General features: G+C 47.7%; 1 pseudogene across 1 annotated transcript; it reads left to right on the forward strand.

Annotated features, from left to right (window-relative positions):
• The first annotated feature begins 5,901 nt into the window (after nt 1-5,901).
• On the forward strand, nt 5,902-26,156 carry LOC144106866 (uncharacterized; annotated as a pseudogene). Its single transcript, XR_013309142.1, has 9 exons — nt 5,902-6,110; nt 6,599-6,704; nt 8,951-9,084; nt 11,258-11,396; nt 13,667-13,815; nt 14,982-15,105; nt 18,751-18,938; nt 22,655-22,766; nt 25,837-26,156. The product of XR_013309142.1 is annotated as an uncharacterized LOC144106866 (transcript).
• Nucleotides 26,157-27,858: the final 1,702 nt, after the last annotated feature.

Consider the following 27,858-nt stretch of genomic DNA (forward strand, 5'->3'; position numbering starts at 1 on the left):
TAAGCCACTGCCAATTTTGGGGAACGGATAGGTGAGTTGAGGCGGAAGGATTTACGTCCAGGGGAGCTCTAGCGTACAGCGCCGCCTCCCTGCCCGCCTGAATTAGAAATATTGCTTATAGGACCAACGTTTACCATCTTCTTAACCAATGGCAGTTATCCAACGTCCACTGCAGCATAGTTAGAGGGGTGAGGGGAAGCATTGTCGAGGAAGAAGGAAGGCACGAGAGTTAAACGATAAAGATTAGCAACAGTGAACATGTGGGCCACCCACAGTTACGGGCAAAATCGTCTTTTCTTGGGCTAGTTGGTTTTTCATGCTGTAGGTGTGCGCTGCAAACACCTACAGTTACGGGCAAGCAAGTCTTTGTTGAGGAAACAAGAATATGGGGTCGGTGCTTGGCTCAGCTGCTGAGGTGTTTGGTTAGTGGCGCTCTCGCGCAGTGCAACCTAAAAGGCAAGGCTGACGAGGCGCCAAATACTACCTTTGTATTTGCGAGTGCCCATCTATGGCGCTTTATTTGCAGATGCAGCTCCAGGAGGCCCCATAAATGTAAAACATAAAAGGGGTTGCGCTCGCGTAAGACACATGTGTGCGCAACTCGTTCTTAACAATAACCATGCACCAACTCGCCAAGCAAGAAGTTCTTCTAAATAACAACGCAAAGGCAGGAGGAACTCAAAGAGGCAGTTGTATGAATGTATGAAAGACAGCGTTCAGCTTTGACAGCTGGTGAACACCCCCTCTACATTATTAAAGCGGGAGAAGGTTCGACTGTCAATCCTAGTTAACAACACGTGGCACAAACTATACGCAACGCCACGTTGCGCCAAGCCCTTTCACCAAAACCTTTAGAATGAGCGCTCCCAGGGAACCGCTACATTACTTCTTGAATAGATGTGTGCTCCTGGTGCCAGCACGTGAAAGTGACGTAGCACGAGCTCTATGCACCTGTTTACGAAAGTCGAACAGAAGGTATTTAGGCACCTGCGTGTGGCCGGTATATGAAGGTCTGTAGGATGGAAGAACAGGGTTTGAGGAATGGCATGACTGTTCAATGCCGAGCAAATACAACTTCCATCGTCACAGACAGGGGTCGGGATGTCCTGCACCAATAGTCACTTGAAGAAGTCACTGCCCCATGCATCGAGCATGCCACGATTAGGAAGTCATGCAAAAAGGTGAACCGCTTAGGCGAGCAACGCTAGTAGTGGTACGTGAGGTTTCTGTGGAATGCTCCCATGATGATCACGTTCAGAAGATCATGAACACGATGAAAGAGGCGCGTATGGTAACGGAGCGACGGCTATTTCAGTACTGAGAAATGCTGGGCCTCCAGTGAGAGAGCGACTTATTGTGACTTATTGTGAGGTATTATGGCAGAGTGAGATTTATTCCCAGGAGCAACATACTTCCTCCATGACTTCCGACTTCCATTGGCTTCCGATCACAGCACTCTATTTGTTCAGCGCATATTGATTGGCAGAGAATTCCACTGGCTGGGTGGTTTAGAGAGATTCTCACTTTCATCAGTTTAGCTACTGCTAAACCAAATGACAGCGTCAACCACAGTCTCCCGGTTTCTCGCTTGATGAAGTGTCACATTACCAACTATCTTTTTTCCTGGATCCAGGCATTCCAGACTGGACGAGAATTATATTGCTTTCAGGACGGTCCATCTTCTCGCAGGTGCAAGCATTCTAGAGGTGCTCCTCACGGTGCTGTCCCCTATCCGCTTCCTTTTAATTCCTTTTAATACATCCCTGCGTTCAATTCATCTGCCTTCTGATGTTCACCTCTGTGTGTACGCAGATGATATCGCTTTCTTTTCCTCATCAGCTGCCACCAGTTCCCTTCCCCATTCTCGTCAGTCTGACCTCTTCGAACTACAGATCTGGACTGATTGCCTTTCCTTCCCGCTAAATGTCAGAAAGTATTTGATTCTTGTTTCTCCAGTTCTTCATCCAGTGTTCTTTTATCTCTCGTACCGGTAAGAGCCGTTCAGGTTGATTCCTTGAAGGCAATGCATTGCTTATTTCTCCACTAAATTTAAGAACGAGTTTTGTATATCATCTGCCAAGAGGAAGACTAGTTAGGAAACAGAAAAAAAACTGCTTGTCACACATAACTATGTAGTAATCAATCACTGAATGCTCGAACTTTGTTCCCTCTCGTATTGATGACGATTGTACTTCCTTGTTTTACAATGTGGGCGGGTGTCCGTTTCGAGAAGTTTTTACCGCTGGCCACTCCGAATCATAACACTCGCGGAATGACTTCCGGGATTTTCATTTCAGGTGGAATTCGTCTCAATGCATTTCGCGTGAATGCGAGGTTATTCTGACCGGTTTTCGATGCAGAATTCCGTCCCTAAATATTTGAAAAATATTCCGTCACACGCTCAAGTTCATTGTCCCTAAATATCCACCCTCATGAATCTGGGCATTCTCCTTCAGCCATGTGTTCTTAGTGTTCTTCCTGTTCCCTGTTTCGATTCTTGTTCACCGTTGTTTCTTCCTGTTCCCATTCCCCTCACCCAGAAAAGTTTTCTTTATAATATTTTCCAGAATTTAAGGGTTTCTATTGCAGTTACAAATTTAATGTCGTTGGGCGCTGCACAGCTGCAGGTGTACAGCCATGGGACGACCTGCTCCGCTGTCCACAAGTTCGTTTTCTCCTCTTCCGATCTCTTTGTTTTAATTTTTTGCCTTTGTCGGCCATTTTCGTCGTAATTCTAAGCTAAGGTTACATGCATTCTTCCGTGTTTTTCGTTGTAATGAGATTTCTCCTGTTGTAATTTTTGTAATTATAATATTAGACTGATTTTTCGTTGTGCGCCCAGTCCTCCTCGCGGGTATGTGCCAGTCTACAAGGGGATACACAGACGCCTCCCCAAAAAAGACCCCGTCCTAAGCGCAAACGGGTCCGCTTCCAGCAGTGCCAAAAACGCCCGCTTGCCAACTGCGTAAGTGAACACTTGATTGCCCCTTGACCGCTGTTTATGCAGTTGCGTAGACTGGCTCACTGTGCTATTCAGTATGAGATCTTCGAACGCGTGGGCAGTGCTACGCCTCTGCGCAAAATGGCCTATGCCAAGTGCAAGAGCAGCGGCCGTCAAACGAGCGCGTTAACTTTTGTGAACACTAGGTAAACAGAAAGCGCCGCCATTTGCTTAGTGACGCGAGAAATGACGTCAGTAGGGGTTTTTGATGAAAGTGAGCACAGACATAAGCGCATTAAGAAAAAAATTGGCAGGGGCTTAACTTGGCTAACCCTGGAATTCACCGTAAAGCAAGCACGCTTACCAAGCGTCTGAGGCTCGTCCATGACAGCTCCGCTACACGCTCGCGACAGCCGTTCTATATATACCCACATGACCACGCGGCTATGACATGTATCACATGGTGTTACGACACACCCATCGGATGTTATCAAGTGGCTTCACATCACCCCATCGATTGTTCTTAAGGTTAAAGGTCAACCAAAGTGCATTCAATGTCAATGGTCAACTAAAGGTCATGGGTCAAGGTCAAGGGTCCGACACAGTAACTGTACCACATGTGGTCATACACGGCTAACGTGGTTGGGCTGAAGGCCATTCAAGGTCATTCTCCGGTCAACGCGACGACCGCTTTACTAGCGTATAGAGTAAAGCTGTTCGCTTCAAAGGTTCTTGCCACTTCTTTCTCTCTGGCACTCACGAGCACCACAGCGAACATTGAACATGGTGAGGTGGGCGAATTTGTGATTTTCCGGCCGCAGATAATTAATAGCTGGAATAGACAGTATTAAGCTACTATCGTAGTCGTTCTTGAATATTATTTGATAAAAAAACACCATTCCTATTGTTGCAAGGATCTTGTCTGTATGCACCGCCTCCTAACTGCAGGAATGCGGGATGGTGGGCTCCCTGGGAGATGTCAGCATAAATGTCTGTCAACTAAAATGTCGCAAGCAATTTACAGGAAACTTGGGAAAGAAGAGCACCGGTTGTGAATTGCAGCTTTTAAAATAGGAGACATCGTGCGTCGAACCCGGCCGCGGCGGCCGCGTTTCGATGGCGGCGAAATTCAAATGGCGCCCGTGTGCTGTGCGATGTCAGTGCACGTTAAATATCCCCGGGTGGTTGAAATTATCCCGGAGACCTCCACTACGGCACCTCTTCCTTCCATTCTTCTTTCACCCCCTCATTTATGCCTTCTCTTACGGCGTGGTCCGGGTGTCTACCGAGATATGTGAGACAGTTACTGCGTCATTTCCTTTCCTCAAAAACCAATTATCAACCAATTTTTCTCTGTGTGCGTGCTCGTAAACAGCAACACAAAAGACGCGGTGTTGTCGAAAGATACGATCCGCCTTTGTTAAGATTATGAAAACCAGGCCGCAAAGATAGCTATGCACGCAACATACAGGCATGAAAGATGAATGTGAATGCTCCAGTTGCAATGGAGGGACAACGAGGAAGCCTGTGCCAAATACGCTGGCAGATGTGGGTGGACACCGAGAAACCTTTGTGACTCATGCGGGGAAGTTGAATCTGTAGACCATTTCCTCCTCTACTGTACAAAGTTCGCACTTGAGAGAAAGATTTACCTGGAGGTCCCTCTCCCCAAGACTGGGCTCCGGTTATCTCTGCCATTGTTATTATCGTCCGGTGTGAGCGCCAAAGGATTTGCATTGGGTTCAATTTGTGGGATTCGATATGATTACATAATTGCAACTGGTAGTTTGACTTGCTAACTCATTCAAAATTCTTCGAGTTCTATTTTTTCATGAAAATGCTGCTTGTTAATTTACTTTAAATGTTCTTCTGTCGTTTTTCATTGATATATTTTTCAAACTTCACGCTTGGCGCTAATATTTGGTCGCAATGTATGGAAATTTTCTTGTTTATGCCACTACAGCTTGGCCAATCCCCCCATGTGGGTTTGTGCCATGCTTTAAGAGGACGAAGAAGAAAAAGAAGAGAGAAGAAGAAGAAGAAGAAATATTACTTGAGAAGAAGAAGAAGAAGAAGAAGAAGAAGAAGAAGAAGAAGAAGAAGAAGAAGAAGAAGAAGAAGAAGAAGAAGAAGAGAACGCTGTTCCGAGCACAGTGCGCGAGATCCGTTTGGTCTGGGTACCTGGGCATTCAGGCGTCTATTTTAACGAGGTGGCTGATTTATTGGCAAGGTCAGCTCTCAGCGCACCTGTAATATATCCCGTCCCTCACCTCATTCTGTTAGCAGCTTCACGTTTCCAGCGGTTCCAACATATTTCAGCCACTTTGAGTGATCCGTTGCTGAATACCGTGGACTTTCAACACCTAAAGTACCCATGGAATATCCGGTGGTGTAAGTCAAGGCTTTGTGAAGTGTCCATGACGCTCCTGCGATGTAGAATACCTCACTTAAACTTGTACTTATGCAGGTGCGGGTTCGCTGCGACAAACCTTTGTGTATCATGTGGGCAAGTTGAATCAATCGATCATTTTCTCCTCTCTTGCCGGCGGTTCGCGGTTCAGAGAAAGCAATATCTGGAGGTTCCTCTTTCGAGACTAGGACTGCCTCTGTCTCTTACAGTTATTCTATCGTTCGGTGCGAGTGCCAAGGGATTCCCGTTAAGCAGTGTATGCGGCTACCTTCACGATTACATAAGTGCAACTAATCGATTATCCTGTTAGCTATACACAAAATTCTTTCGCATGTCCAAAAAGGCTAGATTGATTCTATTCCGGATGACTCATACCTCTTGAATTCATTTTATTTTTCCCATTTTTTTTTTATCTTGATTCAGTCTTCTGACGTTTCCTTCCCCGCGCAAATGCTTCATTGGCATTCTACCCTATACCTTGGCCAATCCCCCCACGTGGGTATGTGCCATATTACTTGAGGAGAAGAAGAAGAAGAAGAAGAAGAACATTCCAGAGGGAAAGAAAGAAGAAGTTGTGAAGGCACAGTTGTAAGGTCAGTTAGTACTGCACCCTTCGGCAACCAGCCTTTCCAGAAGTTACCGCATTTGTTAGGTTACCGGAGACTCGAGGCGACTCACGAAGCTGCCAAGACGAGGAGATGAAGGCTCTACTGTGCCAGTTCTGCCTCTTAATGGTGCTCCTGGTGAGCGCAGGTTCAGGTAAGCGGCAACTCACTCAGTCAGCCCCGGAGGTTTCAGTAAGGTCCCCGACGCCTGTATGCTTTCGCAGCGTATATTTTGCACGCACACGTCTCCAGAGCTGAATCAGGTGCTGCCTTCACAAAGACAAAAGGAGTATGCACACAGCACCTCTAAGGGCTGTGTAGGGAAATCACCGGTATATCAGGTCTCTCGCATGTTAACAGGCAGCTTCCAGCTCACTCCACCGCGTACATTGTCCGCGCAGCTCGCTTCTGCACATGCACACGCAACTGGTCATTTAAATAGTCACCGCCTGGTTATGGCCAATCCCCCTTGTGGGTATGTGCCATTGTGTGAGGTCAACAACAACAACAACTACTAGACACCGTGCTGAGGAAAGTTCTTCCGCGTACAAACTGATGCGGTTCATTCGTGGCGATCAGCTGTTTTGTCTCTGCTGAAGAACGCCTTTTGCGGATCGAATTCCTCTCACTGTGTCCGCACAGGGGCTCCTTGTAACGGCGAGAGTTACCAGACGTTGCGAAGACAGTGCGCGCTAGGTCTGCAACAAAAGGTCAAGGCGGTGCGGGGTGACCTCACGCAAAACTGCAGGTAAGGAGCTGTGAGGCCTCACACTCTCCCCCAGGGCGAGGAGGCGACAGTGATGAAGATGCGTGCTCGTCGCATACTGACCTAACAGTTCATCCAGCCTACACGTTTGAACTTTACCTCCACAACACTGAGCCGCCTCTATGAAAGCAGCGCAGTGTCGGTGCATTTCTTGTTCTGTCTCAGCGCACTGTTAAGTCCTCGTCCAGTAACGCAGTCACCAGTTCAACAACGTAACGTGCTTCTTGCAGTGCAATCATATCAACCGGGCCTTCGTTCTAATAATAATAATAATAATAATAATAATAATAATAATAATAATAATAATAATAATAATAATAATAATAATAATAATAATAATAATAATAATAAATAATAATAATAATAATAATAATAATAAATGGTTTTTGGGGAAAGGAAATGGCGCAGTATCTGTCTCATATATCGTTGGACACCTGAACCGCGCCGTAAGGGAAGGGATAAAGGAGGGAGTGAAAGGAGAAAGGAAGGGAGAGGTGCCGTAGTGGAGGGCTCCGGAATAATTTCGACCACCTGGGGATCTTTAACGTGCACTGACATCGCACAGCGCACGGGCGCCTTAGCGTTTTTCCTCCATAAAAACGCAGCCGCCGCGGTCGGGTTCGAACCCGGGAACTCCGGATCAGTAGTCGAGCGCCCTAACCACTGAGCCAATTTCGACCACCTGGGGATCTTTAACGTGCACTGACATAGCACAGCACACGGGCGCCTTAACGTTTTGCCTCACTTCGGTGACGTCACCCCCCTTTTTTTGTGGATCCCGGAGGCTAGGCCATACTATCATTCTCTAGCACACGGTGACACTGAAGTTCTTGTCGGCATTGACGTCAGGTGGCAGGAAAGATAGTGCTGCGTTTTAAAATCCAATTTCGTCGGGATGCACCTTATGTTTCTCGACACCACGTGTCTGCCCTTCATGTCTTCTTATTTCGCTTTTCTGTGTAGATTGCTTCATCGTCATCATCAACCTGACTACGCCCACTGTTGGACAAAAGCTCTATCCCATATCTCTCCAATTAATCCGGTCCTGTGTCAACTGCGGCCACCTTATCCCCGCAAAAGTTTTTTATATCATCTTTCCGTTGATTGCATAATCTATCGCAATGACTGAAACACACCTCCGTCCTCGTCACTGGATCCATATGGCAAGCCTACCTGCTCCAAATTACCGCAGATGTCACTGTAGAGAGAGGACCCATAAGTCGAAACAGCAGAGTTATTTTATTTAGGCTTCTCGCCATTTCTTCCGGCTTTAAAGGGACGCCCAGGAAGACAATTTATTTTCTTTTCTCAATAAAAATATTATGTGGCCTATTCTGGTTAGGTTGACGTTTGTCTAGAAACATAAGGCGCATTTATTTCCTACGAAATTGGATTTCAAAATGCAGCACTATCTTTCCTGACGCCTGACGTCAATGCCGTCAAGGGCTCCAGCGTCACCGTCTGTTAGAGAATGATAGTATGACCTAGCCTCGGGGATCCACGGCTAAAAACGGCGGTGACGTCACCGAAGTTTGCTTAAGAAAGCGGCTGCTGGCGGAGATACCTGTATTTAATTTATTTTAACCTGAGATAGGTTATAAGAGCACAATGTTCACTTGAAGCATGCAGCCTTCTTGGCGTTATTTTTTTTATTGATTTTTGGGGGAAAGGAAATGGCGCAGTATCTGTCTCATATATCGTTGGACACCTGAACTGCGCCGTAAGGGAAGGGATAAAGGAGGGAGTGAAAGAAGAAAGTAAGGAAGATTTGCCGTAGTGGAGGGCTCCGGAATAATTTCGACCACCTGGGGATCTTTAACGTGCACTGACATCGCACAACACACGGGCACCTTAGCGTTTTTCCTCCATAAAAACGCAGCCGCAGCGCTCGGGTTTACAACGCAGGAATCAATCCATACAGGCCAACATCAAGTTGGCCTCAGTGCTCCCTTATGCTGGCATCCATCATCGTTCAATTCAGTGCCTCAGTGCATCGGTGAGGAAAGGCTAGGAATTATAGGGTATGTCCGGTGGGCTTTTTGCACTTGCAAATGAACTATGGTGGTCAGATTCGCGCGAAAAAGCGTGCTTGAGGTTCGGAGAAAATGAAAAACTAGACGCATGTAAACAGACATATGAGATAGACTGTCAAATTAAAACAATACTTTCGACGCCGCTGAAGTCTTTACTGTCGCAATGTTCGTTTACTTTGCTATGTGCCTTTGCAGAGATTTTGTGAACTTCACAACCTGCCTGAGAGACAGCTGGAATACCTCCTTCTGCGGCAGCGCTACGGACGCAGCATGGAAAAATGACACTCTGCTCAGTAGCATTGAGAAAAAATACTTTCCCGACTGTCTCGGTGAGTTCACCTTTTTCTCATTAGGTGCCACTTGTGGCAGTGTATTGGCTTAGACCATAAATAGATCGCTCATATAATATACTTGTGCACGAAAGGAAGGCTGAGAAAGCTATGTGAACTTGCTAAAAAAAAGATTCAGCAAAAAATAATTCCACCTCATTTATTGGACCCGTTGTTTTGCTGTATAAAGATTTTCATGTTTCGCCAGCTTGCGCCAACCCTTATTACCGGCTTATTGAAATTAAAATTCAAAAACCATAACTAGATTAAAGGGCATTAAAAAACCGCATTAGCATTGCTAATTTGTGTTCGAGCAGCGAGATATGGGGTTTGTCTTGAATAACTGCGGACAATATATAGGGCTCAAATGTTATCTTCAGTGAAGGAAAACTAGAGGAAAGCGGTACGCCTCGGATTAAAAAAATAGGCATCGCAGCTCTCATTAAAACGTCAGCGGAGCAGCGGTATACTGAAGATCTAACGCCCTCCTTTAGTGGAATGCTGTCAGTATTGATGCGCTCAGTAGCGTTCGTTCACTGACTTTTTAATACCTCATATATGAGAAACAGCGGGATAAAATGCTGGCACTCCCATAGCGTTACTGCCCTCATAAAAATGGTCTATAGACAGTCTATAGACTTCTTATAGACTATTGCCTTTTTATAAATATTTATTTTTGTCTGTTCATAGTCTATAGACTGTCTATAGACAAAAGGCTACTAAAAGTGTATGGCCATAAATCTATAGATTGCCTATAGACTGCCTAAAGGCTTTGCATTGCCTATAGACTGTTCTCTAGGGTTTGTCTACAGAGAGCCTATAGAATTTATAAACAGAGGTCTATGAACAGTCTATAGACTGTCTAAAGAAATTTTTGTAAGGGTATGGTCACAGTCAGAGTGGGCAGTATAGGAAAGAACAGGGAGGGAAAAAGGGTCAAGCAGGGACCTCGTCATCCCGAAGTGGAACGTAAGTTCCGTTTAACGACAGACAATATACTGCCGCTGTTAGTGCTACGACAACTACTGCTACAACATCTAACACACCCTAAACCCTGAATAGTTACTTTTTTCAAAGGTATCGTTTTAAGGCAAAGCTGTCCTCTACACAGATGGTGTGGCGCAAGCAAATTTCGCTGCATTATTCAGCAAACAATGAAACGTCAGCGCTGCTTTGATTGTCTTCGTAAAGGACAGTCCCACCAAATCACGCTCTGGCGCATGGAACAAGCAAAAAGTGCAAAGACTCTTTTCGTGAAGCTGAAGCTGCTTTTTCTTGCAGTTTACGAAACACATCAGGACGAGCAGGCACTGCCGGAAAACCCACAAACTCTATACTTTCTCTAGAAGCTATTACTTGAATACGTTGGCAGTTAGGCTTCACGAAGCGAGGCGATCTCGAACTGCTGGAACGATGCAGTATTTGCGTAGACAGCGATAACTACGACGTCAGCATCTGGTGTGCAAGAGTATGGATGTTGGAAGCGGAGCAGAGGACGAACAGGCTTAACCTGGGCGTCGTTGGTCCACGTGACTTCATGCAGCGTGGAGTGGCTGCAGAAGACGTCATGGAGATGAATACTTGCACCGCCCAATATAATTATATAACTGGTTTTAAGGGAAAGGAAATGGCGCAGTATCTGTCTTATATGTAGTTGGACGCCTGAACCGCGCCGTAAGGGGAAGGATAAAGGAGGGAGTGAAAAAAGGAAGAAAGAGGTGTGGTAGTGGAGGGCTCCGGAATAATCTCGACCACCTGGGGATTTTTAACCTGCACTGACATCGCACAGCACACGGGCGCCTTAGCGTTTTGCCTCCATAAAAACGCAGCCGCCGCGGTCGGGTTCGAACCCGGGAACTCCGGATCAGTAGTCGAGCGCCCTAATCACTGAGCCACCGCGGCGGGTGCACCGCGCAATAGAAATTTGCTTTTTAGGGTAAATATTTTGTGACAATTAACTATCTGCCGCACTCTTCAGCATGGTGCGTCCAGCCTCGTTTGTTTTCAGGACCTACGCGCTTACTCCGGCAGTTTTTGTTACAGCGTGATTTTGCAACAGCACTTAAGAGACCAGGGCAGAGAACGAGGGGGGACCTGTCCTGGATCTGAGGCGCTGTCGGAAGATTAAGAAGTAATGGAAACTCGCCCGGTCAGTCGTTCTTCTCTGTTACAGGTTCCTCGAACGCCCTCACGGAGGACTGCGACCCAGACAAGGCTCTCCAAACGTTCATCCTCTGTGGGAACCGGTTCTACAAGAGCACCGTGAACGTTTTCGAAAACCGCGCGACTGTGTCTCTAACGTCGCTTTGCCCGTAAGTTGGACACCACCGCGGTGACTGCCAGATGACTGCATGTCTATCGTGTGCACTATCCCACTGATTTTTTTAGAACGTTGTTCGCTAAGCTATTCGTTGTAGGAATAAGGAACAAGTTGGGAAGCCTTACAGCTGGAAGTAGCACTGTTTCCGTAAATTTATTTAATAATAAAGAAACAGCTATGGCTCCTTCCACACCAGAGTCACCAAAGCATAAGGAATATGAGGAGTTTATTGCACTACAGAAATTCAAGACTGTTAAAAATTAACCAATTTCATCACGTTGTCTTTTCTAAATGCCCATACGAAGCTCAGTTTTCTTGGTTACCAGTTATGAAAGCTTCATTAAGGAATCTCAGCAGTGTGAGTTATCTACAAAAGAAACCAAAGATAACATGATTAAAGCAAGATATAAATCAGGAGAGAAGATGACATTGGACCTGCAGTCACCGGAAGGTAATGAGAACAGAGGGTGTGTCAGTGCCGTCATGTATGGAAACATTCCCTCAATGTCAAAGGGGCCCCGGTCCACAGCGGATGTGGCGGTAGTATTAATGTGTGCATCTATAAGTGCCATTCCACCTTTCTATCTTGGCGCTTGTCAACGCCTCTCAGCAGTTCTTTAAAAGTGCCTCACTGATTTCCAGAAATAGAGTCCTGAGCGAATATATACTGCGTCTTACATAGAAGTTTGAAACGGTGTCTAAAGACATTTACAAACGGCCTGTGAGGAGGCTACTCCTCTTGACTCTTAATTTTACGCTTTAATGTCCTAACTCTTTGCCAATTAAAAAATAAGAGCCTGCATAAGTGAATATATTTGTATAGTGCAGTGGTTTATTACACTACGTTTTTTTTTTGTTTCAGCTGTAAGCGAGGAATTTCTCATGGCTCTTGAGAGACCCTTTCGCTTCAGCATTTGTGTAACGAGATATCAAGGCGTTCTTTTCTGAACTGCTTTGCGGGACGCCACCACAACCTCCACACCTCATGAAAAATAACAATTATATTGGTTTTTGGGGAAAGGAAATGGCGCAGTATCTGTCTCATATATCGTTCGACACCACAACCGCGCCGTAAGGGAAGGGATAAAGGAGGGAGTGAAAGAAGAAAGGAAGAGAGAGATGCCGTAGTGGAGGGCTCCGGAATAATTTCGACCACCTGGGGACCTTTAACGTGCACTGACATCGCACAGCACACGGGCGCCTTAGCGTTTTGCCTCCATATAAGCGCAGCCGCCGCGGTCTGGTTCGAACCCGGGAACTCCGTATCAGTAGCCGAGAGCCCTAAACACTGAGCTACCGTGGCGGGTCTCATGAAAAATAATTAAAATAATTGGTCTTTTGGGAAAAGAAATGGCGCAGTATCTGTCTCATATATCGTTGTACACCTGAACCGCGCCGTAAGGGAAGGGATAAAGTAGGGAGTGAAAGAAGAAAGGAAGAAAGAGGTGCCGTAGTGGAGGGCTCCGGAATGATTTCGACCACCTGGGGATCTTTAACGTGCACTGACATCGCACAACACACGGGCGCTTTAGTGTTTTTCCTCCATAAAAACGCAGCCGCCGCGGTCGGGTTCGAACCCGTGAACTCTGGATCAGGATCTCATAAAAAATTAAAATTGGTTTTTGGGGAAAGGAAATGGCACAGTATCTGTCTCACATATCGGCGGACACCTGAACCGCGCTGTAAGGGAAGGGATAAAGGAGGGAGTGAAAGAAGAAAGAGGTGCAGTAGTGGAGGGCTCCGGAATAATTTCGACCACCTGGGGATCTTTAACGTGCACTGAAATCGCACAGCACACGGGCGCTTTAGCGTTTTTCCACCATAAAAACGCAGCTGCCGCGGTAGGGTTCGAACCCGGGAACTCCGGAGCAGTATCTCATGAAAAATGAAAATTGGTTTTTGGGGAAAGGAAATGGCGCAGTATCTGTCTCACATATCGGCGGACACCTGAACCGCTCTGTAAGGGAAGGGATAAAGGAGGGAGTGAAAGAAGAAAGTGGTGGCGTAGTGGAGGGCTCCGGATTAATTTCCATCACCTGGAGATCTTTAACGTGCACTCACATCGCACAGCACACGGGTGCCTATGCGTTTCGCCTCCATCGAAACGCTGCCCGCCGTGGTCAGGTTCATCCGCGGCGGCGGGCGTTTCGAACATTTCTGCACTTTTTGCAACGCCTCCCTCTCTCAAGACTCACACTCACCCCCTCATAAATAGGTTCAGAGGAAATTTCCCTGTGTCCGACTGGTCCTCATGTGTTGCAGCCACGTCGACGACTATGAGAAGTGCGCCCCAGAAAAGCGAGAAGGCGGCCAGCTGTTCTTCGGGATACCGCATTGCCCCGGGCATAAAGTTCATCGCGACGGCGTCATGCAGAGGTACCGCCTTCTCTGCGCAGCCCTGAAAGGATCGGGTAAGCTCTGTCCACGACTGGACCGGAATATGGGTTATCTGAAACGTAAAACGCTCCTAAAATAATGGCGGGAATCAGAGAGTGAAACAAACGAATTCCCACACTCGTGTCTGGTCGCTAAACGACAGTTATCGCAGAAAACCAATAGGTACCACTTCACGTCATTTTCGAAAACACTGTGTTACTGAGAGTTGTGTAATAGATTTTCAGTGTTTGCCATCCGCCCATTTCCAAAGATATCTTGATCAACAGCCAATGACAGCCGTACAGGAGGAAGCGGCAATACATATCAACGTGCGGACGATAGTAAAGTGAGATGAATAATACGGTGTGGGAATAAAGGTGTTAATACTAGTCTGATCATAAACACAACATAAACTCAGGATTTCGGGGTCCTAAGTGCGGTCCTCAGCTATTGGCGGTCCGGAGCGGTAAAGTATTGCCGAAAACTTCATCCGTCTGTAACACCTCAACGAGACAACGTCACAACATCATTAAACCGAAGCCCGCAAACTACGTATTTTACTACTACCGCGCACATCCTTGTTTGAAAAGGCTGTAACTGGGCAGGCGCTTCCGCTCAGGGCACGCCTGAACAATACAGCATTAGCGCTTAACGCTTTTTCGTTTAGGCGGGTTACGCAAGACACGAACATCCTTGAACACAGCCCATAGATGTCGGGGAGTTTTGAGAAAGGTAGGCAGGAAAAGGCAAGCGGATAGACAGGTAAGTGTAGCCACGTACAAGCAGGCATAGAGACATTAGGAGGCGCTGGAAGGAACACGCAAGCAGGCACAGCCATGCACAGACGCAGCCATGGGCATGAACACACATGCAGAGGAAATTAGACATGGTCAGATACAACTCGAGAACGAAGCGACAGATGCCCCTCAAAGAACGGCCTCCAGGCAATGGCGTCAAACCATTAATTCAAGTCATGGTTAATTCGATTAAGCCGTGGCCAATCCCCCTTCATCTGGAACCCCTTGTGATGTCAGGCTAGCTAGGCCAAAAGGATTAACCACGACGTCACGATAATCGGTGAACGCCATAACATACACAAAAAACAATCGCAGAGTTTTTATTCCCTCGCTTACATCCTGAATACATAACGCGTGCCAGGTTAAGCTACAGCTTAAAACCTGACGTTTCCCTTTCTTCGCAGCTCTGCAGAAAGGCACAAAAACCTGCAACCGGCAGAAGTTTGTAAACGACATCTTCCTCTGTGGGCTACACTTTTCCAACATCATGGAGGTTGCCCGCAAGAACTCTAGCATCAACCCGTGCACGTACGTTGGCTTCCCTGCTGCCCCTGTATGCATTTAGATTACAGTGGTCATGGACAGAGGTGAGAAAACTTGTGTAGAACGCTCGAGCGGCGCTCTGCTAAAGAAATAGCGTTAAATTTTAAAGCGGGAGTTGAGTTCCACAGATAGCACTTGCTCTCCAGCGAAGCCGCATGAACGTAAAAATCGTACAGGCACGACCAGGCTGACTTTAGCAAAGCAGTTGAACTAATATTTAACTTCACTTGCTTCGCAGCACACCACTCGAGCGCTCTATGCAATGGCGCTCACGTTTGTACTTGGCACTTCGGGGTTGCGATTCGAGCATGGTGGAGTTCCTTGCACGGAATATTCAGGCGAAGCTTTTGTAGCGAAAGATACATTGGCCACGAACTCGCAGTTTCGCCGTGCTCGCAGTCCCACCGTGCTCACACCACCCCACGTGACCAACCACGTGACTGGTCACGTTACCAACCGCGTGACGAACCACGTGACAACAACTAGCCCGACAACCAGACTAACCTGGACTTGCAGGCAAGATTAACCAAGGCTAACCAAGCTATGCCTTAGTTTTCGCTACGTATATCCTGGCATAGCCGAGCTAAGCCACTGCCAATTTTTTTGACCGAGGGAGAGTTGAAAGCACATTATCAATACCCGCATTATGTCGTATTCCGCGTTCGTAGTTTCTTGTCCGGTGTGCAGTCTACGTACTAGGTACCTACGTTCCTGGTTGCAGCTATTCTAGCGTGCGAACTGCATAGGCAACCCCCAGAACAATGCGCTGAGAGCGAAGTGTGCTTGCGCAGCAGCAAATATCTGCCCACACCTCTCGCCTTGAGGCAGCACTAAAGGCAAGCGCATCGTAAACGAGCTAGTGCAGAAACGTTTTCGAGGACTTCGTTTTTTTACTTTCCTGCCGAAACCACGTGTTCGGAGCTTTCGCTTTGTTAATTGCGCGCGTACGGAAAAGTGCGTCTTCATGCACTGCGATCCGGAGTTCCCGGGTTCGAACCCGACAGCGGCGGCTGCGTTTTTACGGAAGAAAAACGCTAAGGCGCCCGTGTGCTGTGTGATGTCAGTGCAGTTAAAGATCCCCAGGTGGTCGAAATTATTCCGCAGCCCTCCACTACGGCACCACTTTCTTCTTTCACTCCCTCCTCTATCCCTTCCCTTACGGGGCGGTGCGGGTGTCCGCCGATATATGAGACAGATACTGCGCCATTCCCTTTCCCCCAAACCAATTATTATTATTATTATTATTATTATTATTATTATTGCTATTATTATTATTATTATTATCCCGCACTGCGAACTTACGCTCTCCGTTATCTACAAAAGTTCATTCCCGACCAACTGATTTATAACAAGGGCTGCCGCGTTTGGATCGCATGAGCTGCTCTCGTCGTCGTATCTGCAGTTAAACTTCTGAGGAAGTTGTTGAATTTATGGCTTCATTTCCGGCTCTGCAAGCAAGAAAATTTTCATAAAAGACAGCTAACTTGTTGCATAGAAGCCAATTATACCTCGTCTTATGAAAGAACAAGGAAAAAACAAAGGCTTAGGTGCTTCTAAACACGGTCAGTTAAAGAAACGCTGTCCCCGCGGCGGCGTTAACACTGCGGTTCAACTTCGCGAGCAAGGTGTTCATCCGTTGGCACACGTTCATCTTAGGGCAGCGCCGTCGACAGTCCGGGCACGGCCAAAGGGGCAGCTGGGCCGAATGCTTTCCTCGTTAGCCTGCTATGCTCCCAATATATATTTTGAACTCATCTGGCGACCATGTCCGGTTTGACAGCGCAGCCTATAGTTGGGTAGAACATAATAACGAAGTGGCAAATATACCCCAAAGGAGGCCCTACAGCCAATGGCGTCGGCTGATTATCATGACCTCGTTGTTAATCCCCTTTGATCCACTAATCCATGCGGCTCCACACTAGCAGTTCCAAGCGGATTAACCACGACCTCATGAGAATCAGTTGATTATATTGGCTGGAGGGCCTGATTTGAGGTGGAGTTGCCGCTCCATTCTTGAGTTGTACCCAGCTATAGAGGCGTCGTGTACGTCTGGTATTTGTCGCTGCTGACGGATTCTTCTCACGCCCTCAAACACGCCAAATTTGGGCAGCTGAATGCGGCTGATCCGATGATTCCGCTTCTGCATTTGGGAAGAAGTAGCCCAGTAAATATTGACCAACGCTTCAACTTTGCACACTTGCCGCCATGTGCCGCTTGGCGCTGAACCCTAGAAACCACCAGGGAAGCTGGAATGTTTGGTACGCATCCCATTCATTTTGTATGGCCGTTGAAACTAGCCGGTGTGTGCGAAGGCGGCGTTGTATAGGTCATAACAGACAGCGAGGAGGAAGTGTCGGCCATGATATTCGCCATGTTAATCGTTGTAAATCATTATTAAATAAGCTCTGGTTGTGGTTACAATTACTGAGGGTGCTTTTTAATGAGTTGAGATGGTTCGAATAGTTGCTGTCGGCACATATCCTTCTAGGGCGCGTTGCTTGTCCTACGAATATGCCTTGTTTACAGTGTCACGGACGAAGACTAGTGAAATCTAAGTATTGCTGTAGGTCTGCAGGCTTCCTATAGAACATGGTTTTAAGCTGGCGATTATCTAAACAAAAAGTAGTCTTAAGAACGTTCTAGAGTAGTGGAAGGTAAATTGAACACAAGTGCTAAATGAATAAACGTGTGAGACTAACGCTTTTAGGGCCTCAGATTCGTATTCGCATGCCATGAAAAATGTGTATGTAACACGGGTAGTGAGCGGTTTTTCTAAAGGAATTTTGAATTTCAGACTTTAGTAACACCATAAAAATGTTTGCGTAGATCCGTGTGAAAGGAGTGAACATACTTGTTCCAAATACGTTGGAAATAGTCCAGCGTTAGCACTAACTAAAGTAGTGAGAGATACACTTCATCTACATGGGGGTGTGTAGTTTCTAGAGGCCCTACTGCTTCTATGGGCCCCCATGTGCAATAGAAACTTTAGACTCCGCTTCCTCAACGACGAAAGATGACGTCACGCTCACTCACAGCGCTCCTGGTGGCCACCGCTAGAAGTGGAAAGCTTCCGTCCTCTCAAGCTGCGCAAGGGCTGAGCTAATGGTGCTCCTAGGGTCTTTGTGGCACGAACGACGCGACGAAGCCGCGGCTGTGGCGACGACGGCGATGGCGGTGGCTTTTCCGCCTCACGAGCTTTCTAACGCTCTCGCGTTAAAATTACGCGTACAATCCTTTTATTCGTAAGTCTCCACCTAGCAAGTGACCTTTACCCTACCTACCTCTCGTGTTTGACGCCGAGACGTTCTTGTCATCGCCACCTTGTTTCAGCAACAGCATTTTTTTCACAGACAGGTTTAGAAAACAATACTCTCCCTACACAGTAACAGCCTGAGAAGATCATGTAATTAGCTTCCCTCTGTGACCGACTAATATCTTTACTTTATGTTTTTTCTTGCACTTTTAATGACCACGCTTGCAGGCTGCAGGTATGCGATGGCTTGTGTATTGATTAAAATAAAGATACGCGGCATAGCGTTGGCTTAAAGCAAGAAGCAAGACACACTAAGAATTTCGACCCAGCCATTCTGCACTGCGATCCAACTGTCCTACATCCGGTCTCTATGGCAGGCACATCGAGAAGTACAAGAAATGCTACAACGCGTCCATGGAAACGTACGGCTGCGCACCGACCGACCAGCTGCACAAGGATGCCGAAAAGTTCTTCGAGTTTATGACGCAGAAGTACAAGGAGCAGTGCAAATCAGACTCGAAGAGCCCCAGCGTGGCTAGGATGTCGCGTCTCACCCAGAAAGATGGTGAGTGCCCGAAAGGTGTCTCGGGAGACCAAATTTATGCATTTATGCTACTCACTTTTCTACAAAGCGACAAAAACAGCTGGGGCAGTGCCTATTGAGGTCTTCGTTCAATTGAAAAGTGTAGTTGTTGCTTGCTAGTGCTCATCTATGGGGCAGAAACTTTTTGAGGTCAATGAAAAGGCTTGAAATTGTATTTAGTGCACTAAGTGAGCTATGGAAAAGAAAGCGCCAGGGGTGACTTTAAGCGTGAGGAAGGTAGCAGGGTGGTTCAGGGCGGTTCAGGGAACACCTGCGAGATATCGATATCCTGGTTGAAAACAAAGTTAGGAAGTCTACATGGGCAAAGCTCATAATAAGTATAGTAGATTGCCGATGATCGTATTAAGGGCCAAATAGTGTACTCTAAGACGAGGCCATCGTAGCATATGGTGGCACAGGGTCAGGCAGGTGGCCGGACAAGATAAAAAAGTTTTTGGAGATATACGTGTAGTGGCTGCAAGTAGCGGGGCACACGGTTATGAGAGGCTTTGTCCTGGAGTAGACGTAGTTGGGAGGATAATGGCGATATTACAGTGATTTGGTTCCAAGTGATGTCTAAGGGGCGTTCATGGGATATTAGCACTTTTTGAGTGCAAGTGCTCATGAGCGCGGTTAGTCTTTGTCGATTCTACCCAGCACCCGGACATCTCCATGGCTTTCAGTAAGGAGGCGCTGCATCTGAGTGTGACGCGCCTATTGGACTTTATTGTTGTTGTTGACCTTACACAATGGCACATACCCACAAGGGGGACTGGCCATAACCAGGCGGTGACTATTTAAATGACCATTTGCATGTGGCAAGCATGGGATGACCTACCAAAATTTAGATCGCACAGTTTCCGTAGCCGAGGTGGTTGCAGGAGGTTAGGGGGGTCATACAAACTAAAATTTAGGCAAAGAAGGGGTAGGGATTACTAAAAGTGGTTGTAAAAACCGAAATACAGAAGCTGATAATGGGATGGGCAGGACGAAAGCTCATGATGGTAGACGTTTTGATTCTAGGAGATAATTTTGAACGGCAGAGCAAACATTCCCATTGGTATGGCCAAGCATAGAAGCGCCAAGAGACAGAACAACCGCAGAAGACAGGCGCAAACTGAGATTCTAACATGCATGGCACATTTCCCTTTTTTATTCGCGGCGCCAGCTTCCTGGTAAACAATTTAAAGCTTCTTTGCGTAGGTGGTTTGCGGCGCAGAGACCACCAAACTGGACAGATTTCAGGATACACAATCGTGCGGAGCGGAAGCCTTCTAGGCGCTCAAGCTTTACGTCTGAGTCACTGTCCTTTCGGGGAAAATGCCACAGAAACGTTGCACCCCTCACCTCACTTGCGAATCAACGAACTGGGGACAGCTAGGGTACAGGCTGACTTGTTTTGACGTAGTTTTTCTCTAGATGTGTTGACAGTGTGCAAGTGTTTCGGATATAACGCTCAGCAAGTGCGCTTTTTGCATTGCTGGACGAGACTTCTGCTCGAATGAAGACGCTCCTTGCATTTAGCAGCACTTACTGCGATCGAATGAATGGCGAAGCGGAAGGCTTTTCGCGATATTCATCTCTTTTTGCTCTCCTCACATTGTCCTCTGAGCTCTTTCAAAGGCACCTCTTTCTGTCATCATTCTTTCACTCCATCCTTCGTCCTCCCCCTGGTGGGGAGCTTGGCTTCGCATCCGACCTTTCTCTCTGGCTAAGTGGTGGATAGCGCGATCTGCTGCGGAGCCCGAGGAAGCGAAGCTAACATCGGCTGCGGCGGCTGCGTTTAAACGTAAAAGGTGACCGTGTGCTGTGCGAAGTCAGTGCACGCTAGGAAACCTCAGGTTGTAGAAATTATCCGGAGGCCTACACTAAGGTAGAGTTTTCTTCTGTCGCTCCCTCCTCCATTCTTTCCACTCACGGCGTTGCAGGGGTGGAAACGAGTCGCTTCTATCAACGTGCACCAACCAGCCCGACTAAGCCCTGTTCTTGCTATTGATGTGTCCAATCAGGTGTGATGCAGTTACTCTGTCTTTCAATCGCGTTCAATAAACGCAGCACAGCTAAATGCAGAGCCTTGCCGCTCTAACTCACGGCGATAGCACTCGGGAGAATCGAGAAGTCACCAGCGCTGTCGTCAGCAATTGGACTAAGAAAGTTATTGGGCTTTTCCTCTCCTCACAACGCGTCGGTGGTCGCGTTTCGATGGAGCCAAAAGACGCCCGTGCAGGGGTGGGGGGACGAAATTAATTCGTAACCCTCTACTAAGGCACCTCTTTCTTCTTTCACGCCCACCTTCCTGCCTTCCCTAATGTCACGGGTTCGCCCAGAAGCGAGATTGCTACTACTGCTTTCATGTCCAAAAAACGAATACTGAGAAAACGCATTAGACCCGCCGCGGAGGCTCAGTGGTTACGGCGCTCGTCTACTGAGCCAGAGTACCCGGGTTCAAACCCGACCGCGGCGGCCGCACGTCGATCCGGAGACTTCTACCATGGCGCATCTTTCTTCCTTTATTCTTTCATTACATCCTTTATTCCTTCCCTTACAGCACGATTCGGGTGTTCTCCCGAGATAAGTAAGACAGTTACTGCGTCATTTCCTTTCCTCAAAGCCAAAACCAAGTCAGCGCATTGCAATACCCGACCGCTATTCAAACCAAGAGTCAAACTGACGGATTTTCACACCATGACACAAGAGGACATCGCATTTGTGGTCCATACAGGCGTCATATGTGCACGAACTGAACGGCGACCCTTGTCATTGAAGCACCGTAGGATAACCGACATCCTGGGTTACCAATAGGCTGTGGATTTTCAGAAATATGTCAGCCTGACACGTGTATATGGTACGGTCGCTTCCTCTACTGCGACACGTCTTTCTCTCTTTCTTCATTCACTCCCACCTTTTGTCTCTCCCTCACGGCGTGGTTGAGGTGTCCACAAATAATGGAGACAGTTACTGCGCCCTTTACTTTCCTCAAAAACTCCTAAAAGGGCCGCGTGCCAAAGGTTAGCCCCTCATCTTAATAATAATAATAATTGTTTTTTGGGGAAAGGAAATGGCGCAGTATCTGTATCCAGCAGTATGTTCAAATAAATAAATAAATAAATAAATAAATAAATAAATATATCGTTGGACACCTGAACCGCGCCGAAAGGGAAGGGATAAAGGAGGGAGTGAAATAAGAAAGGAAGGAAGAGGTGCCGTAGTGGAGGGCTCCGGAATAATTTCGACCACCTGGGGATCTTTAACGTGCACTGACATCGCACAGCACACGGGCGCCTTGGCGTTTTTCCTCCATAAAAACGCAGCCGCCGCGGTCGGGTTCGAACCCGGGAACTCCGGATCAGTAGTCGAGCGCCCTAACCACTGAGCCACCGCGGCGGGGCCCCTCAACTTGAGAATCTGGAAAGGCTGAGCAAGTTAGTGTGCCAGTCTCTGAACCAGTCTTCTTTCACTCCCTCCTTTACCCTTCCCTTACGGCGCGGTTCAGGTGTCCAACGATATATGAGACAGATACTGCGCCATTTCCTTTCCCCCCCAAAAACCATTAAGGTGCACGGCAAGTCTACATAATACACAGATCAACCTTATATTTGTTTTCCTTGAGTCGGTTCAGTGCATGACTATAGCTTGACCCCATAACTGCCTTTTATCCGATACACCGTCTGTCCTCTTTCTTGCCTTCTTTTTTTCAGCTGCTAACAGAGCGTGCAACGCGTATAAACTCATCGGACACTTTCTCCAATGTTCCACTGATTTCATGAATGTGACGGCAGACATCGTGAAAGAAATTGATCAGGCCTGCTGGTAAGTATAGCACCGGGTAAAAAGTCCTAAACGGCCTGCTGCACAGCTCAAGGGCGCTGCGAACACATTGGTGAAAATCGCCCGCTATGCATTTGCTGTGTAGTTGGCCTGAAAACGGCATAAAAGTTAGCCTGAAAACTACGTGCCGCTACATGTAGCACACATATTCGGTCTCGTAGAGCATTCTGAACAACTTTCATAGCAGCTTCGACGTTCACAGCCTAGCGAGGCATGTTTTGCGGGCTACATTAACGAAGAAGCAGTGAAACGCGGCCGAAAGCGCTTTCCCGTCTGGCAACGCTGGAGTGGTGGGTTTCCTAATGATGATGGTGAATATACTATTTCCGCCAGAAAAAAGACCCGTGCCCCTCCGGGGCCGCACGCAGGCGTCCAGGGAGGGGCAACGTCGCAGCTGGAAGGCTAGCAACGATATAGTCGCGCAGCTTCTGCTGCCGAGCGGGCAGCGTAGCGTTGTTTACTAAGGTCGGCGCTTCTGAGTATGGTCTCAATTCCTCTGCATTATCAATTCTGCCATGCCCTGGGACACTGGGGGCATCTCCATATTATGCGTTCGAGTGTAGTGGTATGCCAGCAGAACTTGCAGAACTCGCAGACCTCTGCACTCCGTCGTGTCACCTCCTGTCCAGCTCCCCCAGTCATAGGCCTCAGCCGCGCTAAGGGATCTATACGGAGGCGAAACTTCTATTCGCCTTGATGTGAACATTTTCTAACCCTTGGAGCAAGCGGCGAGTGACCAAACTGAGAGGTATTGGCATATTACCTCTACCCGCCGCGGTAGCTCATTGGTTAGGGCTCTCGGCTACTGATCCGGAGTTCCCGGGTTCGAACCCGACCGTGGCGGCTGCGTTTTTATGGATGCAAAACACTAAGGCGCCCATGTGCTGTGCGATGTCAGTGCACGTTAAAGATCCCCAGGTGGTCGAAATAATTCCGGAGCCCTCCACTACGACACCTCTTTCTTCCTTTCTTTTTTTACTCCCTCCTTTATCCCTTCCCTTACAGCGCGGTTCAGGTGTCCGCCGATATATGAGACAGATACTGTGCCATTTCCTTTCCCCAAAAACCAATTATTATTATATTACCTCTCCCCCTTATCGTTTCTTCCTTTCCCCTCACCTCTCATTTCAATTCTCCATTCTGCATGCTGTCTTTTATTTCCGCTGCCCCGGCTCAGGTAGCCCAGTTGCGGTGACCCCTAGCAAGAAAGGAGGCAGTTACCGGGCTGCGCATTCCTTCTCTTCCCACCACTCTCCCCCTCACCCAAGCCCCTAAGAATAACACACTCCCGGCTCAGGTACTTCAATATCGATGGCAGATGCCAGGGCTAGCAAAAATCTTTTCCTTCCTCTTTATTATTATATTAATAAATCACTTACTACTACTCTACGCAGCGCGTTGCATGGACCCCAACAAACGGATTCGGCTCATAAGACACAAACGTCGCTTGGGGTTTGAAAGCAAGCTGGAATTCGTAATTGTAAACCCCCTTAAAAATCCACGCTCTTAATAATTGTTTTTTGAATAATTGTTTTTTTGGGGAAAGGAAATGGCGCTGTATCTGTCTCATATATCATTGGATACCTGAACCGCGCCATAAGGGAAGGGGAAAGGAGGGAGTGAAAGAAGAAAGGAAGAAAGAGGTGCCGTAGTGGAGGGCTCCGGGATAATTTCGACCACCTGGGGATCTTTAACGTGCACTGACATCGCACAGCACACGGGCGCCTTTGCTGTGCGATGTCAGTGCACGTTAAAGATCCACGCTCTTCCGCCGACCTCGAATCTCCCTTCCGTTGGACGAGCGAGAACACAGGCTCTCTCGGCAACGCCGGGTCGTGCCTAACAAGTACAGTCTTCGCCAAAAGTGACCAGGCTGCATGGTTTGCTTCTCAGTCCTATATGACATCCCTCAATCTCTAAGAGGTAAGGAGAACGCTTGTTCTCACCTTTCGATACCTTTTGATCATTAGGGAATCGGTGAGGGCTACACTATGTATAGGAGTGAGAAGTAAACCATGCTGCCAGGTTACTTTTGACAAATTCGGTACGTAGCCTGATGCTCCGCGCACGCCATTGATGTGTGCAGCGTTGATGCTCCCACCGCCCTACCGCGCATCCTGAGCCGCCCAGCTTGTAGTATGCAGTATGCAATACGCCGTACCCCACGAGTTCCCCGCCTAATATACAGGAGCACTAGTGCCGAATTATAAATAAGGCTCGGATTCGGGTAATGCCGACGGAAATACAACTGTACGTCATGTATCCGCAACTCCTGCTTCGCTTTCTCGCATTATCATCAAGCTGTAACTTGCCAGCAGTGCACAGTGCATCATTCAATGTGCTTCACATGAGCAGCCCATGAATTTAGCCGGACAGTGATACTCTTAAGGCGCAAGCCTTATTTGCCCCATTGTGCGAAAATCCATCTGTGTGTGTGTTCATGAGTGCTCCTCATAACACTGGATGATACCCATAAAAGATGGAGTCCTCATTGAACCTGGCAGTTGGCAGTTAAAATAATGATTGGTCGCGTGAGGTTGCTCAGGAAGAAAAACCTGGCTTGCACAAACCCCACCGGTGGCAGCACATGTCATCGCAGGGCAGTGACGCACCGCTTAACCGCTGCAACACTGCGCCAGGAGTGGTATGAGGACTCCCAGGGATCTATTAAAGCTGAGAACGACCTTCTGGAGACGGTGGCGCCTCACAATGCAACCTGATGCGGCAGCTGGTGGGGTGCGGGGCTCGGGGCGCGGAAGGGCGGCGACTTCCTTCACGAAGTTATCGCGCAGATCAGAAGGAGCGCGGCGGCATCGGGGCGGCGGCTACGTAGAACCATGTAGAAATAGAATTATCAGCTGCGTGCACATCGGGGTACATCACGCCGCAACAAGCGGAGACTGCATTCATGAATTAAGTGGGTGGGCTTCCGCCTTCTCACATGTAAGCAATCTTAAGTGTGTCTGCCGACTTTTTTCATTCGCCACCTTGATCTCCAATTCCATCCGGTGAGCCACAAACTATTTCAAGTTGCAATTGCCGACTCTTGCAGGATGGTCGGCTTCTACCAGCGCTGCATGGGCAGAGCTCGTCAACGCACCCGCTGTGAGGGCGCGTCAGATCTAAACGGTCACCTGGCCTCGATGGAGAAATCCGTCCTGGGCCACCAGCTTTCGTTGTGCGCAGCAAGCAAGAACCAGACACAAGACGCCATCGGCAGTACAAGAGTTTCCTAGGAAGGCGACTGAGACCAGAGGAACCACCCGGAAGCCTTCTTGGGCCCTGCGGCACAGAGGAGATAGATATTGCTTGAAACCAAAGTCCACCACTTTTGGCCACTGGGAGCGAAAGGTTGTCTATTAAAGAGCATGCATGGTGTGTTGTGTACTGCAGCTGAAAGAAAAATATCGTTAGCTTCTTAACGTCTAGTCAGCCAGTCTTTACGGGAGTGACAAAAGGATGATAGGGGAGAACTCTCTGCAGGCCGATGTGGCATATCCTAGCGTGAAACCAAGACACGCTCTAAAGAAACGAGGGTCAAGTGGTTGTCCTTAAACTATTCTCAACGTAAGAGGCTGAGCTTCGTCCTGCATTTTTATACAGGTAATGGGTTATTTGTGGGACAGGGCTTTATGTCCAAGAGGTCTCCAGGGGACCGCACCCTATTTTCTCTCAGAAATAATCCCAGTAGTGCCTGTGCTCAACTCCTTCCTATCCGATATCTGTTGTCCGACGTTCACTTCATAGAGGCGTTAAAGGGGTGAGGGGGTCAATGAAGCAAGGCGTGAGAGCGACACGGTAAAAAGAGTAGAACATCGGGGAAAGGGAAGATAAATGGAAGCCCACAACGAGTACAGGGTATGAAAATGCTGCTTGTGCGAACAGACTCGCAGATCTCGGGTACGGGCAAGAGAGCTGCTGTCGAGAAGAGGAAAACATTTGGGCTACGATGGTTCCACAGCTGAGGCATTTTTTTTTCACGCTTCCGCGCAGTGTACATTAAGCGACGAGGCTGAGGAAGTGGCGCAGATACTCCCTTTTTATTCATGAGTATCCATCTTTAGTATTTGTCTTGCAGATGCAGCTCTGGGAAGCCCTATAAATGCAAAACAATTTCTTTTAAGGCTGGAGGTAATAAAAGAAGCACCCGATTCTTGGCCGATCCCCCAGTGTGGGTATGTGCCATCTTTTGATACGCTAACAACAACAACAACAACAACAACAACAACAACAACAACAACAACAACAACAACAACAACAACAACAACAACAACAACAACAACAACAACAACAACAACAACAACAACAACAACAACAACAACAACAACAACAACAACAACAACAACAACAACAACAACAACAACAACAACAACAACAACAACAACAACGACAACAACAACAACAACAACAACAACAACAACAACAACAACAACAACAACAACAACAACAACGACGACGACGACGACGACGACGACGACAACAACAACAACAACAACAGGAAGGTATACGCATGTAGGAGAAAGATCGCTAGGCTTTGAACTGCTGGCTGCCGCTAACTTCATGCGACTAAAACCGGACGAGATTTTTTTGTTCTTCCAAACCACGTAACAGTATGCTCCGCCAATGTCTTATAGGCCTTTCCAGTGAGCGTTCCCAGGGCGCCTCAGTATTTATAGCTGAACCTGGCTGTGTGCTGTGTGCACCTGGAGCGAGGGTGTGGAAGAGTATGGCGCTTACTGTCTGCACCGGTTCGCAACAGTTCAAACAGCAGGTGTTCCGGCGCGTGTCACCGATGGGGACGTTTGTAGGCCAGGAAAACGTGGCTTGAAGAGACCCATAACTAGCTAAGACTCCACTTCCACCGTGAGTGGACACGGTGGCCAGGATTACCTGCTCAACAAGTCGTTTGGAAAAGTAGCTGCCCCTCTCCACCCAGCCTGTGACGGTGAGAAATTTGCACAAGAAAGTAAACCATTTCGACGGGCAACGCCGGTATAGGTACGTCATGTTTCCGCGGAAAGATCCCATGCAGATCACACTGAGCACGGTACAAGAACGATGAAAGAAGTGTGCG

The sequence above is a fragment of the Amblyomma americanum genome, chromosome 10 (assembly GCF_052857255.1).
Source record: "Amblyomma americanum isolate KBUSLIRL-KWMA chromosome 10, ASM5285725v1, whole genome shotgun sequence".
Taxonomy (NCBI): domain Eukaryota; kingdom Metazoa; phylum Arthropoda; class Arachnida; order Ixodida; family Ixodidae; genus Amblyomma; species Amblyomma americanum.